The sequence below is a fragment of the Coturnix japonica genome, chromosome W (assembly GCF_054131305.1).
Source record: "Coturnix japonica strain WE chromosome W, WE-NBRP24, whole genome shotgun sequence".
In the NCBI taxonomy this organism is placed as follows: Eukaryota; Metazoa; Chordata; class Aves; order Galliformes; family Phasianidae; genus Coturnix; species Coturnix japonica.
In genome coordinates, this window is record NC_140701.1 from 23,843,903 (window position 1) to 23,861,157 (window position 17,255).

Here is a 17,255-nt window from a genome sequence, read left to right on the forward strand (position 1 = left end):
GATATTTGTGTGACATTCTTCTAAAATAGGTCAGAAATCGATATTTCTGTTGGAAATGTACTTATTTTGAAGAGGGAAAGAGGTATTCCAATAACAGTGTTTCATATGTTGCTGCAAGGGACCATTTGTAGAGAAAACGATTTCTATTGGGGATGAAAACCACTTTTTTGGGTAGAAAATGCTACTTGTAATGATGAAAAGCTTTGTATTGGTAAGAAAATGAATTTTTGGCAAGATTCAAGAGTGATACCTAAGAGAGAACACATTTTTTTCTGGTGTAAGTATTGATATTAGTGTGAAATACATCGGAAATTTGTCTGAAATGGATAATTCTTATGTTAATGTCATTATTTTGTAGGGGAAGACAGATATTCTGGAATCAATGAGTCATAATTGGTTACAAAGCATCGTTTTAAAGTGAATGTGTCTTCTTTTGGGGATGAAAAACAGTAATTTAGGGAGAAATTGCTACTTGTAGGGATGAAAAGCATTAGTTTGGGAAGAAAACCATAGTTTTGCAAGGATGAAGAGTGATACCTAAGAGTGTACTTTTCATTTCTGGGATAAGTATCGATATTCATGTGACCTACTTCTAAAATTTGTCAGAAATCGATATTTCTGTTGGAAATGTCATTCTTTTTTAGATGAAAAGAGTTATTCTCGAAACAGTGTGTCATATTTGGCTACAAACGATAATTTTGTAGAGAAATCGATTTCTTTTGGTGATGAAAACCACCTTTATGTTTAGAAAATGCTGTTTGTAGAGATGAAAAACATTATTTTGGTAAGAAAACCATATTTTTGCAAGGGTAAAGAGTGATACCTAAGAGAGACCTTTTTATTTCTGGTATAAGTATTGATGTTCCTGTGAAATTTTTCTAAAATCTGTCAGAAAAGCATATATCTGTTGGAAATGTCCTTATTTTGTAGAGGAGAAAATGTATTTCTGTTAGTAACGTCCTCAATTTGTAGAAGAGAAAAGGTATTCTGGAAACAATGTGTCATATTTTGCTACAAAGCTTCATTTTGTAGAGAAAATGTCTTCTTTTGGGGATGAAAACCAGTATTTCTGGGAAAGAACGCTATTTTAAAGGGATAAAAAGCATTATTTTGTGTGAGAAAACCATGTTTTTGCAAGGATAAAGAATGATTCATAGGAGAGAACTTTTTATTTCTGGGATAGGTACTGATATTTGTGTGACATTCTTCTAAAATTGGTCAGAAATCGATATTTCTGTTGGAAATGTCCTTATTTTGAAGAGGGAAAGAGGTATTCCAATAACAGTGTTTCATATGTTGCTGCAAGGGACCATTTGTAGAGAAAACGATTTCTATTGGGGATGAAAACCACTTTTTTGGGTAGAAAATGCTACTTGTAATGATGAAAAGCTTTGTATTGGTAAGAAAATGAATTTTTGGCAAGATTCAAGAGTGATACCTAAGAGAGAACACATTTTTTTCTGGTGTAAGTATTGATATTAGTGTGAAATACATCGGAAATTTGTCTGAAATGGATAATTCTTATGTTAATGTCATTATTTTGTAGGGGAAGACAGATATTCTGGAATCAGTGAGTCATAATTTGTTACAAAGCATCCTTTTAAAGACAATGTGTCTTCTTTTGGGGATGAAAACCAGTAATTTAGGGAGAAATTGCTATTTGTAGGGATGAAAACCATTAGTTTGGGAAGAAAACCATAGTTTTGCAAGGATGAAGAGTGATACCTGAGAGCGTACTTTTCATTTCTGGGATAAGTATCGATATTCATGTGACCTACTTCTAAAATTTGTCAGAAATCGATATTTCTGTTGGAAATGTCATTCTTTTTTAGATGAAAAGAGTTATTCTGGAAATAATGTGTCATATTTGGCTACAAACGATAATTTTGTAGAGAAATCGATTTCTTTTGGTGATGAAAACCACCTTTACGTTTAGAAAATGCTGTTTGTAGAGATGAAAAACATTATTTTGGTAAGAAAACCATATTTTTGCAAGAGTAAAGAGTGATACCTAAGAGAGACCTTTTCATTTCTGGTATAAGTATTGATATTCCTGTGAAATTTTTCTAAAATCTGTCAGAAAAGGATATGTCTGTTGGAAATGTCCTTATTTTGTAGAAGAGAAAAGGTATTCTGGAAACAATGTGTCATATTTTGCTACAAAGCTTCATTTTGTAGAGAAAATGTCTTCTTTTGGGGATGAAAACCAGTATTTCTGGGAAAGAACGCTATTTTAAAGGGATAAAAAGCATTATTTTGGTGAGAAAACCATGTTTTTGCAAGGATGAAGAATGATTCCTATAAGAGAACTTTTTGTTTCTGGGATAGGTACTGATATTTGTGTGACATTCTTCTAAAATTGGTCAGAAATCGATATTTCTGTTGGAAATGTCCTTATTTTGAAGAGGGAAAGAGGTATTTCAATAACAGTGTTTCATATGTTGCTGCAAGGGACCATTTGTAGAGAAAACGATTTCTATTGGGGATGAAAACCACTTTTTTGGGTAGAAAATGCTACTTGTAATGATGAAAAGCTTTGTATTGGTAAGAAAATGAATTTTTGGCAAGATTCAAGAGTGATACCTAAGAGAGAACACATTTTTTTCTGGTGTAAGTATTGATATTAGTGTGAAATACATCAGAAAATTTGTCTGATATGGATAATTCTTATGTTAATGTCATTATTTTGTAGGGGAAGACAGATATTCTGGAATCAATGAGTCATAATTTGTTACAAAGCATCATTTTAAAGAGAATGTGTCTTCTTTTGGGGATGAAAACCAGTAATTTAGGGAGAAATTGCTATTTGTAGGGATGTAAAGCATTAGTTTGGGAAGAAAACCATAGTTTTGCAAGGATGAAGAGTGATACCTAAGAGTGTACTTTTCGCTTCTGGGATAAGTGTCGATATTCATGTGACCTACTTCTAAAATCTGTCAGAAATCGATATTTCTGTTGGAAATGTCATTCGTTTTCAGATGAAAAGAGTTATTCTTGAAATAATGTGTCATATTTGGCTACAAACGATAATTTTGTAGAGAAATCGATTTCTTTTGGTGATGAAAACCACCTTTATGTTTAGAAAATGCTGTTTGTAGAGATGAAAAACATTATTTTGGTAAGAAAACCATATTTTTGCAAGGGTAAAGAGTGATAGCTAAGAGAGACCTTTTTATTTCTGGTATAAGTATTGATGTTCCTGTGAAATTTTTCTAAAATCTGTCAGAAAAGCATATATCTTGTTGAAATGTCCTTATTTTGTAGAGGAGAAAATGTATTTCTGTTAGTAACGTCCTCAATTTGTAGAAGAGAAAAGGTATTCTGGAAACAATGTGTCATATTTTGCTACAAAGCTTCATTTTGTAGAGAAAATGTCTTCTTTTGGGGATGAAAACCAGTATTTCTGGGAAAGAACGCTATTTTAAAGGGATAAAAAGCATTATTTTGTGTGAGAAAACCATGTTTTTGCAAGGATGAAGAATGATTCTTAGGAGAGAACTTTTTATTTCTGGGATAGGTACTGATATTTGTGTGACATTCTTCTAAAATAGGTCAGAAATCGATATTTCTGTTGGAAATGTCCTTATTTTGAAGAGGGAAAGAGGTATTCCAATAACAGTGTTTCATATGTTGCTGCAAGGGACCATTTGTAGAGAAAACGATTTCTATTGGGGATGAAAACCACTTTTTTGGGTAGAAAATGCTACTTGTAATGATGAAAAGCTTTGTATTGGTAAGAAAATGAATTTTTTGCAAGATTCAAGAGTGATACCTAAGAGAGAACACAATTTTTTCTGGTGTAAGTATTGATATTAGTGTGAAATACATCGGAAATTTGTCTGAAATGGATAATTCTTATGTTAATGTCATTATTTTGTAGGGGAAGACAGATATTCTGGAATCAATGAGTCATAATTTGTTACAAAGCATCCTTTTAAAGACAATGTGTCTTCTTTTGGGGATGAAAACCAGTAATTTAGGGAGAAATTGCTATTTGTAGGGATGAAAAGCATTAGTTTGGGAAGAAAACCATAGTTTTGCAAGGATGAAGAGTGAGACCTGAGAGTGTACTTTTCATTTCTGGGATAAGTATCGATATTCATGTGACCTACTTCTAAAATTTGTCAGAAATCGATATTTCTGTTGGAAATGTCATTCTTTTTTAGATGAAAAGAGTTATTCTGGAAATAATGTGTCATATTTGGCTACAAACGATAATTTTGTAGAGAAATCGATTTCTTTTGGTGATGAAAACCACCTTTACGTTTAGAAAATGCTGTTTGTAGAGATGAAAAACATTATTTTGGTAAGAAAACCATATTTTTGCAAGAGTAAAGAGTGATACCTAAGAGAGACCTTTTCATTTCTGGTATAAGTATTGATATTCCTGTGAAATTTTTCTAAAATCTGTCAGAAAAGGATATGTCTGTTGGAAATGTCCTTATTTTGTAGAAGAGAAAAGGTATTCTGGAAACAATGTGTCATATTTTGCTACAAAGCTTCATTTTGTAGAGAAAATGTCTTCTTTTGGGGATGAAAACCAGTATTTCTGGGAAAGAACGCTATTTTAAAGGGATAAAAAGCATTATTTTGGTGAGAAAACCATGTTTTTGCAAGGATGAAGAATGATTCCTATAAGAGAACTTTTTGTTTCTGGGATAGGTACTGATATTTGTGTGACATTCTTCTAAAATTGGTCAGAAATCGATATTTCTGTTGGAAATGTCCTTATTTTGAAGAGGGAAAGAGGTATTTCAATAACAGTGTTTCATATGTTGCTGCAAGGGACCATTTGTAGAGAAAACGATTTCTATTGGGGATGAAAACCACTTTTTTGGGTAGAAAATGCTACTTGTAATGATGAAAAGCTTTGTATTGGTAAGAAAATGAATTTTTGGCAAGATTCAAGAGTGATACCTAAGAGAGAACACATTTTTTTCTGGTGTAAGTATTGATATTAGTGTGAAATACATCAGAAAATTTGTCTGATATGGATAATTCTTATGTTAATGTCATTATTTTGTAGGGGAAGACAGATATTCTGGAATCAATGAGTCATAATTTGTTACAAAGCATCATTTTAAAGAGAATGTGTCTTCTTTTGGGGATGAAAACCAGTAATTTAGGGAGAAATTGCTATTTGTAGGGATGTAAAGCATTAGTTTGGGAAGAAAACCATAGTTTTGCAAGGATGAAGAGTGATACCTAAGAGTGTACTTTTCGCTTCTGGGATAAGTGTCGATATTCATGTGACCTACTTCTAAAATCTGTCAGAAATCAATATTTCTGTTGGAAATGTCATTCGTTTTCAGATGAAAAGAGTTATTCTTGAAATAATGTGTCATATTTGGCTACAAACGATAATTTTGTAGAGAAATCGATTTCTTTTGGTGATGAAAACCACCTTTATGTTTAGAAAATGCTGTTTGTAGAGATGAAAAACATTATTTTGGTAAGAAAACCATATTTTTGCAAGGGTAAAGAGTGATAGCTAAGAGAGACCTTTTTATTTCTGGTATAAGTATTGATGTTCCTGTGAAATTTTTCTAAAATCTGTCAGAAAAGGATATATCTGTTGGAAATGTCCTTATTTTGTAGAGGAGAAAAGGTATTTCTGTTAGTAATGTCCTAGGTTTGTAGAAGAGAAAAGGTATTCTGGAAACAATGTGTCATATTTTGCTACAAAGCTTCATTTTGTAGAGAAAATGTCTTCTTTTGGGGATGAAAACCAGTATTTCTGGGAAACAACGCTATTTTAAAGGGATAAAAAGCATTATTTTGGTGAGAAAACCATGTTTTTGCAAGGATGAAGAATGATTCTTAGGAGAAAACTTTTTATTTCTGGGATAGGTACTGATATTTGTGTGACATTCTTCTAAAATTGGTCAGAAATCGATATTTCTGTTGGAAATGTCCTTATTTTGAAGAGGGAAAGAGGTATTCCAATAACAGTGTTTCATATGTTGCTGCAAGGGACCATTTGTAGAGAAAACGATTTCTATTGGGGATGAAAACCACTTTTTTGGGTAGAAAATGCTACTTGTAATGATGAAAAGCTTTGTATTGGTAAGAAAATGAATTTTTGGCAAGATTCAAGAGTGATACCTAAGAGAGAACACATTTTTTTTCTGGTGTAAGTATTGATATTAGTGTGAAATACATCGGAAATTTGTCTGAAATAGATAATTCTTATGTTAATGTCATTATTTTGTAGGGGAAGACAGATATTCTGGAATCAATGAGTCATAATTTGTTACAAAGCATCATTTTAAAGAGAATGTGTCTTCTTTTGGGGATGAAAACCAGTAATTTAGGGAGAAACTGCTGTTTGTAAAGATGTAAGGCATTAGTTTGGGAAGAAAACCATAGTTTTGCAAGGATGAAGAGTGATACCTAAGAGTGTACTTTTCGCTTCTGGGATAAGTGTCGATATTCATGTGACCTACTTCTAAAATTTGTCAGAAATCGATATTTCTGTTGGAAATGTCATTCGTTTTCAGATGAAAAGAGTTATTCTCGAAACAGTGTGTCATATTTGGCTACAAACGATAATTTTGTAGAGAAATCGATTTCTTTTGGTGATGAAAACCACCTTTACGTTTAGAAAATGCTGTTTGTAGAGATGAAAACATTATTTTGGTAAGAAAACCATATTTTTGCAAGGGTAAAGAGTGATACCTAAGAGAGACCTTTTTATTTCTGGTATAAGTATTGATATTCCTGTGAAATTTTTCTAAAATCTGTCAGAAAAGGATATATCTGTTGGAAATGTCCTTATTTTGTAGAGGAGAAAAGGTATTTCTGTTAGTAATGTCCTCAGTTTGTAGAAGAGAAAAGGTATTCTGGAAACAGTGTGTCATATTTTGCTACAAAGCTTCATTTTGTAGAGAAAATGTCTTCTTTTGGGGATGAAAACCAGTATTTCTGGGAAACAACGCTATTTTAAAGGGATAAAAAGCATTATTTTGGTGAGAAAACCGTGTTTTTGCAAGGATGAAGAATGATTCTTAGGACAGAACTTTTTATTTCTGGGATAGGTACTGATATTTGTGTGACATTCTTCTAAAATTGGTCAGAAATCGATATTTCTGTTGGAAATGTCCTTATTTTGAAGAGGGAAAGAGGTATTCCAATAACAGTGTTTCATATGTTGCTACAAGGGACCATTTGTAGAGAAAACGATTTCTATTGGGGATGAAAACCACTTTTTTGGGTAGAAAATGCTACTTGTAATGATGAAAAGCTTTGTATTGGTAAGAAAATGAATTTTTGGCAAGATTCAAGAGTGATACCTAAGAGAGAACACATTTTTTTTCTGGTGTAAGTATTGATATTAGTGTGAAAAACATCGGAAATTTGTCTGAAATGGATAATTCTTATGTTAATGTCATTATTTTGTAGGGGAAGACAGATATTCTGGAATCAATGAGTCATAATTTGTTACAAAGCATCATTTTAAAGAGAATGTGTCTTCTTTTGGGGATGAAAACCAGTAATTTAGGGAGAAACTGCTATTTGTAAAGATGTAAAGCATTAGTTTGGGAAGAAAACCATAGTTTTGCAAGGATGAAGAGTGATACCTAAGAGTGCACTTTTCATTTCTGGGATAAGTATCGATATTCATGTGACCTACTTCTAAAATTTGTCAGAAATCGATATTTCTGTTGGAAATGTCATTGTTTTTTAGATGAAAAGAGTTATTCTCGAAACAGTGTGTCATATTTGGCTACAAACGATAATTTTGTAGAGAAATAGATTACTTTTGGTGATGAAAACCACCTTTATGTTTAGAAAATGATGTTTGAAGAGATGTGTCATGGTTTTGTAATGTTGTAATTTTGCTATCAGTATTCCACATCATAACATCATGTAAAGTATGGATACTTCTATTGAATGTGCAGTCCACAGAAGAAGACTACATATCCCAGAGACCAACAGGGTTAATGATAAGTCACGGGACTAGGACGCTGTATAATCTCGTTCCCAGGCTGGAGTGCCCTCCTTCTTCTCTCGAACTTCTCGGAGAGTGGGAAGCGTTCCATCCGTGTCGCCCAGAGTTCACAGTAGGCCTCTCGGTTTTCGGGGACTCTCTCTCTCTCTGTTTCGTTCGATTTGTTAGCCTCAATTATATTATATTGTGTTATCTTGTATTTCGGTATCATATTTAGTAAAATAAGTTTTTCCTCCTTTGATTGTCGCTGTTTTATCCCACTCCCTTTTTCCCCCTCCTTTCCAGGCCCCGGGGGGGGAGCCCACAGGGTGGCTTCCCCTGTCACGGGCATAGGTAAATCTAAGTAACCCGTGACAGATTTTTTGGTGGAGAATGCGGGCATAGAGCTTTTTAGCTTTCAGAATGACTCTCTCTTTACTCTTAAAGAGCTTCGTTAGGGGAATGTTATCTTTTCGTAGCTGCTCACTGAGAACGTGACCTTGAAATACCAGACAAATTGACAACATTAAGGGCTGCTGTACATTCTCAGCACTGCTATCTAACTTTTGTGTAGAAAACAAAGGGATTTCTTTCTCCCTTAGAGCAAAGCGAGCAAAGCTAGCTAGCTCTGAATTTTACAGAGCCTGCCAGCTATGAATCCACTCTTCATCCTAGTTGCTCTGTTTAAGGGATTGAAAGCAATTATGATCTTCTTAAAGTATTGGTCAACTATTAACACCATAATTTGGTGTTGTGGAATTGTGCAGGTATATAGCCTAATAAGGTGGATACTGATGGAGACACCTGCCTGGTACTTTTATGAGATGTGGTATGGTCAGAATTTTGGCATCTACACCCCAGATGGAACTGTGAATCTTACAAACACTTGCATCCCAGATGGAATTGCGAAACTTACAAGTACTTGCATCCCAGATGGAACAGGCAATTTTACAAACAGCACCATGTTTAATTCATTGTACAGGCTAAAAAAACCCTTTTTATTTAGGTTGTACTCTCAGATTTCCACACGCCTTTCAATAACTGAGATAGGGTTCATACTTGCATCAATGTTATCACTATTAATGAATGCATATATGTTCCTATGCAGTCGTTCTATGCGGAAGTCTCCTCCAGAACTAGAGAATGATGACTGGCAGGGAATATGGAAAGGTTTAGGAAAAGTCTTAGAAGCATGGGGACCCGCAGTGTCATGGGATTTCACTCTTGAACACCTAAGGGACCCTAAGAAATTGAGTATTTGGGTCAGAGATCTAAGGAGGTAAACCTTATGTGGGGTTTGGCTTATGCATACCGTGCTTTGTATCATACTATTCTGGAGCGAGAGAGTTTCAGATCTGAGATTCAAACCCAAGTTAATTCTGATCAGTCACAGGAGGCATCAGTAGCAATATCAGTTGCCCCTGTGGAAGGCAAGAAATGGAAACGGGTGTCCATGCGTCTAGAATGAAAAGAAGGAGAAGCACACGGGGGGGGGCAGCAGAAGACCCAGGTGCCGGGCATGGAGCAGTACCGAAAAAAGCAAAGGCAAAAACCAAGAGGCATGAAGAAGAGACTGATGATGAGAAGGAGATCTTAGCCGCGTATGAGGGGGTTCGGGTTGCTTCCGAAGTAGTCGGGACTGAAACACAGCTCCTTTTGTCACCTCGACTGCCAGTGCTGAACTGGATGTTCAAAGGACAGGTTCCCTCCACTCATCATGCTACCAATATCACCTGGTGCAAGTGGATTACACTGATTACACAGCGAGCGCGAATGGGAAACCTCAATCGTCCAGGAATCCTAGAGGTAATCATGGACTGGCCTGAAGATAAAAGGTTTGGAACATCACCAGCAGAAGAGGTATCACGTGCTAAAGAGGCCCCACCATACAACAAATTAACAGAAAATGAAAAGAAATATGCCCTATTCACTGACGGATCATGTCGCATTGTAGGGAAGCATCGCAAATGGAAAGCTGCTGTGTGGAGCCCCACACGACAGGTTGCAGAGGCCACTGAAGGTAAGGGAGAATCAAGTCAGTTTGCAGAGGTAAAAGCTGTCCAGCTGGCCTTAGATGTTGCTGAACGGGAGAGGTGGCCAATGCTGTATCTTTACACTGACTCATGGATGGTGGCAAATGCCTTATGGGGACGGTTACAGAGGTGGGAACAAAATAACTGGCAACGGAAGGGTAAATCTGTTTGGGCCGCTGAATTATGGAAGGACATTGCTGCCCGAACAAAGAATATGGTTGTAAAGGTGCGTCATGTGGATGCACATGTGCCCAAAAGTCGGGCTACTGAAGAACAACAAAACAACCTTCAGACAGATAAAGCTACCAAAATTGAGGTGGCTCAAATTGACTTGGACTGGCAGAATAAGTGTGAATTATTTCTAGCTTGATGGACTCATGAGACCTCAGGTCATCAAGGAAGAGACGCGACATATAAGTGGGCCAGAGATCGAGGGGTGGACTTAACCATGGACACTATTGCGCAGATTATTCATGACTGTGAAACATGTGCCATAATTAAACAAGCCAAAAGGATGAAACCTCTCTGGGAGGAAGGGCGGTGGCAAAAGTATAAATATGGGGAGGCGTGGCAGGTTGATTATATCACCTTGCCACGATCTCGCAGTGGTAAGTGTTATGTACTCACCATGGTAGAGGCAACCACTGGGTGGCTTGAAACATACGCAGTACCCCATGCTACTGCTCGAAACACCATATTAGGTCTTGAGAAACAAGTCCTGTGGCGACATGGTACCCCAGAAAGAATTGAATCTGATAATGGGACACATTTCAAAAATTCCCTTATAAATACTTGGGCCAAATATCATGGCATTGAGTGGATTTATCATATTCCCTACCATGCACCAGCTTCTGGTAAAATTGAACGATATAATGGGTTGTTGAAAACTATGTTGAAAGCAATGGGTGGTGGAACATTTAAGCACTGGGAGAAGAATCTGGCAGAAGCCACTTGGTTGGTGAATACTAGAGGATCTGTCAATCGTGATGGTCCTAGTCAATCTAGCCCCCTACACACTGTAGAAGGAGATAAGGTCCCTGTTGTACATGTAAAGAACATGTTGGGAAAAGCTGTTTGGGTCCTTCCAGCTTCTGGAAAGGGCAAACCTATCCGTGGAACTGTCTTTGCCCAGGGACCTGGGTGCACTTGGTGGGTAATGCAGAGGGATGGGGATGTTCAGTGTGTACCACAAGGGAATTTGATGCTGGGGGAGTGCAGTCAATAATTTTATGTAACTATATATATATATGTTTGCATGTGTAGTGTATTTTAGTTATTATAGTTGTACATTTAGTTATGTTACATGCAATTCTACTGTTTAGCTATCATAATTTTACATACGTGTATATATATGTATATATATATTTACCATGATGGAATAATGTAGAATAAGGGGTGGAATGTCATGGTTTTTTAATGTTGTAATTTTGCTATCAGTATTCCACATCATAACATCATGTAAAGTATGGATACTTCTATTGAATGTGCAGTCCACAGAAGAAGACTACATACCCAGAGAACAACAGGGTTAATGATAAGTCACGGGACCAGGACTCTATATAATCTCGTTTCCAGGCTGGAGTGCCCTCCTTCTTCTCTCGAACTTCTCGGAGAGTGGGAAGCGTTCCAGCCGTGTCGCCCAGAGTTCACAGTAGGCCTCTCGGTTTTCGGGGACTCTCTCACTCTCTGTTTCGTTCGATTTGTTAGCCTCAATTATATTATATTGTGTTATCTTGTATTTCGGTATCATATTTAGTAAAATAAGTTTTTCCTCCTTAGATTGTCGCTGTTTTATCCCACTCCCTTTTTCCCCTCCTTTCCGGGCCCCGGGGGGAGGGGCCCACGGGGTGGCTTCCCCTGTAACGGGCATAGGTAAATCTAAGTAACCCGTGACAGATTTTTTGGTGGAGAATGCGGGCATAGAGCTTTTTAGCTTTTAGAACGACTCTCTCTTTACTCTTAAAGAGCTTCGTTAGGGGAGTGTTATCTTTTCGTAGCTGCTCACTGAGAACGTGACCTTGAAATACCAGACAAATTGACAACATTAAGGGCTGCTGTACATTCTCAGCACTGCTATCTAACTTTTGTGTAGAAAACAAAGGGATTTCTTTCTCCCTTAGAGCAAAGCTAGCTAGCTCTGACTTTTACAGAGCCTGCCAGCTATGAATCCACTCTTCATCCCAGTTGCTCTGTTTAAGGGATTGAAAGCAATTATGATCTTCTTAAAGTATTGGTCAACTATTAACACCATAATTTGGTGTTGTGGAATTGTGCAGGTATATAGCCTAATAAGGTGGATACTGATGGAGACACCTGCCTGGTACTTTTATGAGATGTGGTATGGTCAGAATTTTGGCACCTACACCTCAGATGGAATTGTGAATCTTACAAACACTTGCATCCCAGATGGAATTGCGAATCTTACAATTACTTGCATCCCAGATGGAACAGGCAATTTTACAAACAGCACCATGTTTAATTCATTGTACAGGCTAAAAAAACCCTTTTTATTTAGATTGTACTCTCAGGTTTCCACACGCCTTTCAATAACTGAGATAGGGTTCATACTTGCATCCATGTTATCACTATTAATGAATGCATATATGTTCCTATGCAGTCGTTCTATGCGGAAGTCTCCTCCAGAACTAGAGAATGATGACTGGCAGGGAATATGGAAAGGTTTAGGAAAAGTCTTAGAAGCATGGGGACCCGCAGTGTCATGGGATTTCACTCTTGAACACCTAAGGGACCCTAAGAAATTAAGTGAGTATTTGGGTCAGAGATCTAAGGAGGTAAACCTTATGTGGGGTTTGGCTTATGCATACCGTGCTTTGTATCATACTATTCTGGAGAGAGAGAGTTTCCAATCTGAGATTCAAGCCCAAGTTAATTCTGATCAGTCACAGGAGGCATCAGTAGCAATATCAGTTGCCCCTGTGGAAGGCAAGAAATGGAAACGAGTGTCCATGCGTCTAGAACGAAAAGAAGGAGAAGCACAGGGGGGAGCTGCAGAAGACCCAGGTGCTGGGCATGGAGCAGTACCGAAAAAAGCAAAGGCAAAAACCAAGAGGCATGAAGAAGAGACTGATGATGAGGAGGAAATCACCTATTGTCGACCTCTGAAGCTGACTGAAATCCAAGGCTCAAGAAAGGAGTTCACACGGCGTCAAGATGAAGGTATCCTTGCTTGGTTTCTTCGCTGCTGGGACAACGGGGCCAACAGCTTGTCTCTAGATGGTAATGAAGCTCGCCAACTAGGAAGCATTGCCCAAGATGCAGGTATCGACAGAGGGATTAGCAGATGTTCGGATGGAGCTGCCACTCTCTGGTTTCAGCTGTTAGAAGCCGTGAGAGAAAGGTACCCCTATAAGGATGCTTTGAAGCCTAAATTTGATAGTTGGAATACTGTCCAAAACGGTATTCAGCGCTTGAGGGAATTGGCCATGGCGAAAATGTTGTACAGCCCTGATCCAAGCGAACTTGACCCTGAGAGAGTGAGGGCCGATCCTGACATGTGGCAGAAAATGACAAGTACAGCACCAGAGAGAATTGCACAGTCATTGGTAACAGGTTCTAAAGGGTTCGTGGACAGATGGCCCCGAGTTGTTGAGCTGATTATAATGCTTCAAACCACCGATCAGCAGCTCCCTCAACTGCATGCCGCAGTTTCTGCCATCTCACGGCTAGAAAACCGAGTAGATGAAATGTGCAAGAAATTGTTTCCATCAACTAATCGTAATGATCCCGTAATAGTATCAGAAACAACTGATGAAGGTCAATCCTCGTATGGGCCACCAGGTCTAATGAAGGATCTGATCAAAGTATTCCAGTCCTACTCCTCACCTGCATCATCAAAAGTCTCAGCTGTTAAACGCACACACTTCCCAGCTCGAGCAAAGAACAACAGTACGATTGCACCGCGTGTTTCCATGTGGCGCTACCTACGTGACCGTGGAGAAGACATGAGGAAGTGGCGCCCACAACGTGGAGCAAATCAACCCGCGGCTGAGTGAGCCCGGTCCGGCAGTGTCGCCCGACTGAACTTCGGAGAGACTGTTTCGCATGCACCCGCACCGTTCAGCAGGACAGAAGGTGAGCAGTCGGGAACTATGGGGAGTTCACTAACGAAGGAGCAGAAAGTAAATCTCGAAGTATTGCGGTCAATGTTACCGTATCAGGATAAGACTGTGTCTACTTCAGCATTAGCTACTCTTCTAAAATGGATAAGCAAAAATGTCCCTGAATTTCCGAAAACTGAGTTCTCTCTCGATGGAGAACTTTGGGACAAAATCGGCTCAAAACTCTACGAGGCTTTTCTCACTAAAGACAGAAAGGCTGCTAAGCTGTTGCCCTTTTGGAGCCGGATAATGGAAGGGATTAAGCAATCACGACGGGAAAGAATTTATTCCGACCATTTCCTGGTTCCCTCCGTCCCAACCCCGCCGCTGCCTCTCGCTGCGGGAAGCGGCCCGTGCCCGGATCTCACTGGCGGCTCCGACCCCTCCCCGATTCGGGGAGACGAGGGGTCGCGGCTGCCCCCCTCGCGCTCCCGCCATTCGCTCCTCCCCTGACGTTCGCCGCGTTGCCGCCCTCTACAGCGCCCTCGCCCTTCGCTCCGCCTACGACGTTCGTCGCGCCGCTTCCGCCCCCCGCTGCGCCCACGTCGTGCGCTGCTGCGTCTGTGCAGCCCGCGTGTAACGTGGTTAAAGACACGGACGGATCGAAACTAGGGGATCGTTGTGACCCTGGTCCAGTAGATCCGGAAGGCGAATTGGGTGCATTTCCTCCTGATGATAATTTGAAGGGAGCAGGAATGACAAATTTCTCTACAGTGTACTGTGATGTCTTAGAGCAGTGCAGAAAAGAAGCAATATGGAAAATTGCATCTCACACTATCCAGCCACAAATCCTCAAAATAGTACCTCACGTACGGACATTAAACAATCTGCAAAAGTTATTAGGAACCATCAATTGGTTGCGGCCACTTTTGGGAATTACTACTCAAGAGCTGCATCCTTTATTCAAACTACTGAAAGGAGACCCAGATCTAACTTCTAGAAGACAATTAACACCAGAAGCACAACAATGCTTAGACTTTGTAATAACATCAGTGCAAAATCAATATAGCCATCGTGTTTGTTTATCACTTCCAGTACATCTCATAATAATATCCAACTTCTATCAGCCATATAGCTTGGTATGTCAATGGGATACCTCAAGAAAGGATCCTCTCATTATTCTTGAATGGGTATTTTTACCTCATACATTTTCAAAAACTATTACATCATGAGTGGAAATGTTTGCTATGCTAATACAGCGAGATCGACATCGTCTACAAATTCTACGAGCTCTTGACCCTGTATCATAGAACGGATACCTCTTTTACATCCAATTAATTGGGATCTTAAAATATAACCATGCATCATTTTAGACAAAAGTGCACGCTAATAGAACTAAATTTGCTAGTTTATTCTGTTTTCCAAGCAGGTGTTCCACTTGGGCTCTATATCACGCACTGGCCATGCGGATATGGTGTAAAACTGGAAGAAATCCTTCAGACCCTGAATGCAGGAGAGAATCTGTGATGGGTGAGAGAGGAAATGTGCACCTTGAAGCAGGGGACGCCCTGCTGGCACTACCTGTCACATCCACCACCAACATGGCTTGCTGTTTCTCAAGGGTCAATAAGTATTAATGCCCCTAGTGATACTCTAGTACATTTGTCCTCTAAAATTGGTTCTATTTGACATGCTATTCCATTAAATTGTGCGATCATTAATCAATTATTAGCCCGGATAACACAGTTGGTAGAGCATGCTTATGAACATCTAAAAAGCATTTACTGCACAAATTTTAGTGGTCATTAAAAATCAATATATCAGAGTATATATAAATTGAAGACTTTTCCTGATCAGTTACAGATTAACAAAATGGGACCTCATGGATTTATTTTCAGGTTGCAGATACTTAGGTTGCAGTACAAACATGTTTGTTCTTTTTAGTGGGTTTAACAGTAATGTTGTTATGTTGTATTTGACTTGTCTCTTTTTTCACTTTTAGAGTATTGTCAATCGAGGCCTTGACTGAGTTATAATGATTATGTTATCAATATAATTAGTGTTATTATTTTATAGTATGGATTTAGCTTGTCCATAAACAAAAAAAGGGAATTGTGGGAATACAAGAAAAGCTGTTCATAGCAGCAGCTGAGGAGCAAGATAAACAGCATGGGAACCAAGGACACCTCTGCAAGGAGAAGAAGAGTCTCACAGCTCTGATTGGATGTGTGCCTGCATGGACAGTGGAAAAGTGTTTTGTAGAATGCTTTGTTGACATGTAAGGTGTTTGGAGAAGTTGTAAGGGCAGATGGGAAAGTTAGAAAATAACAACTTATGAAGGTATATAAGGGATGTGAGAACTTGTAATAAATGATTTGGATCGTTCACATCTGAGTCCGTGCAATTCTTATGTTAATGTCATTATTTTGAAGAGGAAGACAGATATTCTGGAATCAGTGAGTCATAATTTGTTACAAACCATCATTTTAAAGAGAATGTGTCTTCGTTTGGGGATGAAAACCAGTATTTCTGGGAAACAACGCTATTTTAAAGGGATAAAAAGCATTATTTTGGTGAGAAAACCATGTCCTTGCAAGGATAAAGAACGATTCTTAGGAGAGAACTTTTATTTCAGGGATAGGTACTGATATTTGTGTGACATTCTTCTAAAATTTGTCAGAAATCGATATTTCTGTTGGAAATGCCATTCTTTTTTAGATGAAAAGAGTTATCCTGGAAACAATGTGTCATATTTGGCTACAAACGATAATTTTGTAGAGAAACCACCTTTATGTTAAGAAAATGCTGTTTGTAGAGATGAAAAACATTATTTTGGTAAGAAAACCATATTTTTGCAAAGGTAAAGAGTGATACCTAAGAGAGACCTTTTTATTTCTGGTATAAGTATTGATATTCCTATGAAATTTTTCTAAAATCTGTCAGAAAAGGATATATCTGCTGGAAATGTCCTTATTTTGTAGAGGAGAAAAGGTATTTCTGTTAGTAATGTCCTCAATTTGTAGAAGAGAAAAGGTATTTTGGAAACAATGTGTCATATTTTGCTACAAAGCTTCGTTTTGTAGAGAAAATGTCTACTTTTGGGGATGAAAACCAGTATTTCTGGGAAAGAACGCTATTTTAAAGGGATAAAAAGCATTATTTTGGTGAGAAAACCATGTCCTTGCAAGGATAAAGAACGATTCTTAGGAGAGAACTTTTATTTCCGGGATAGGT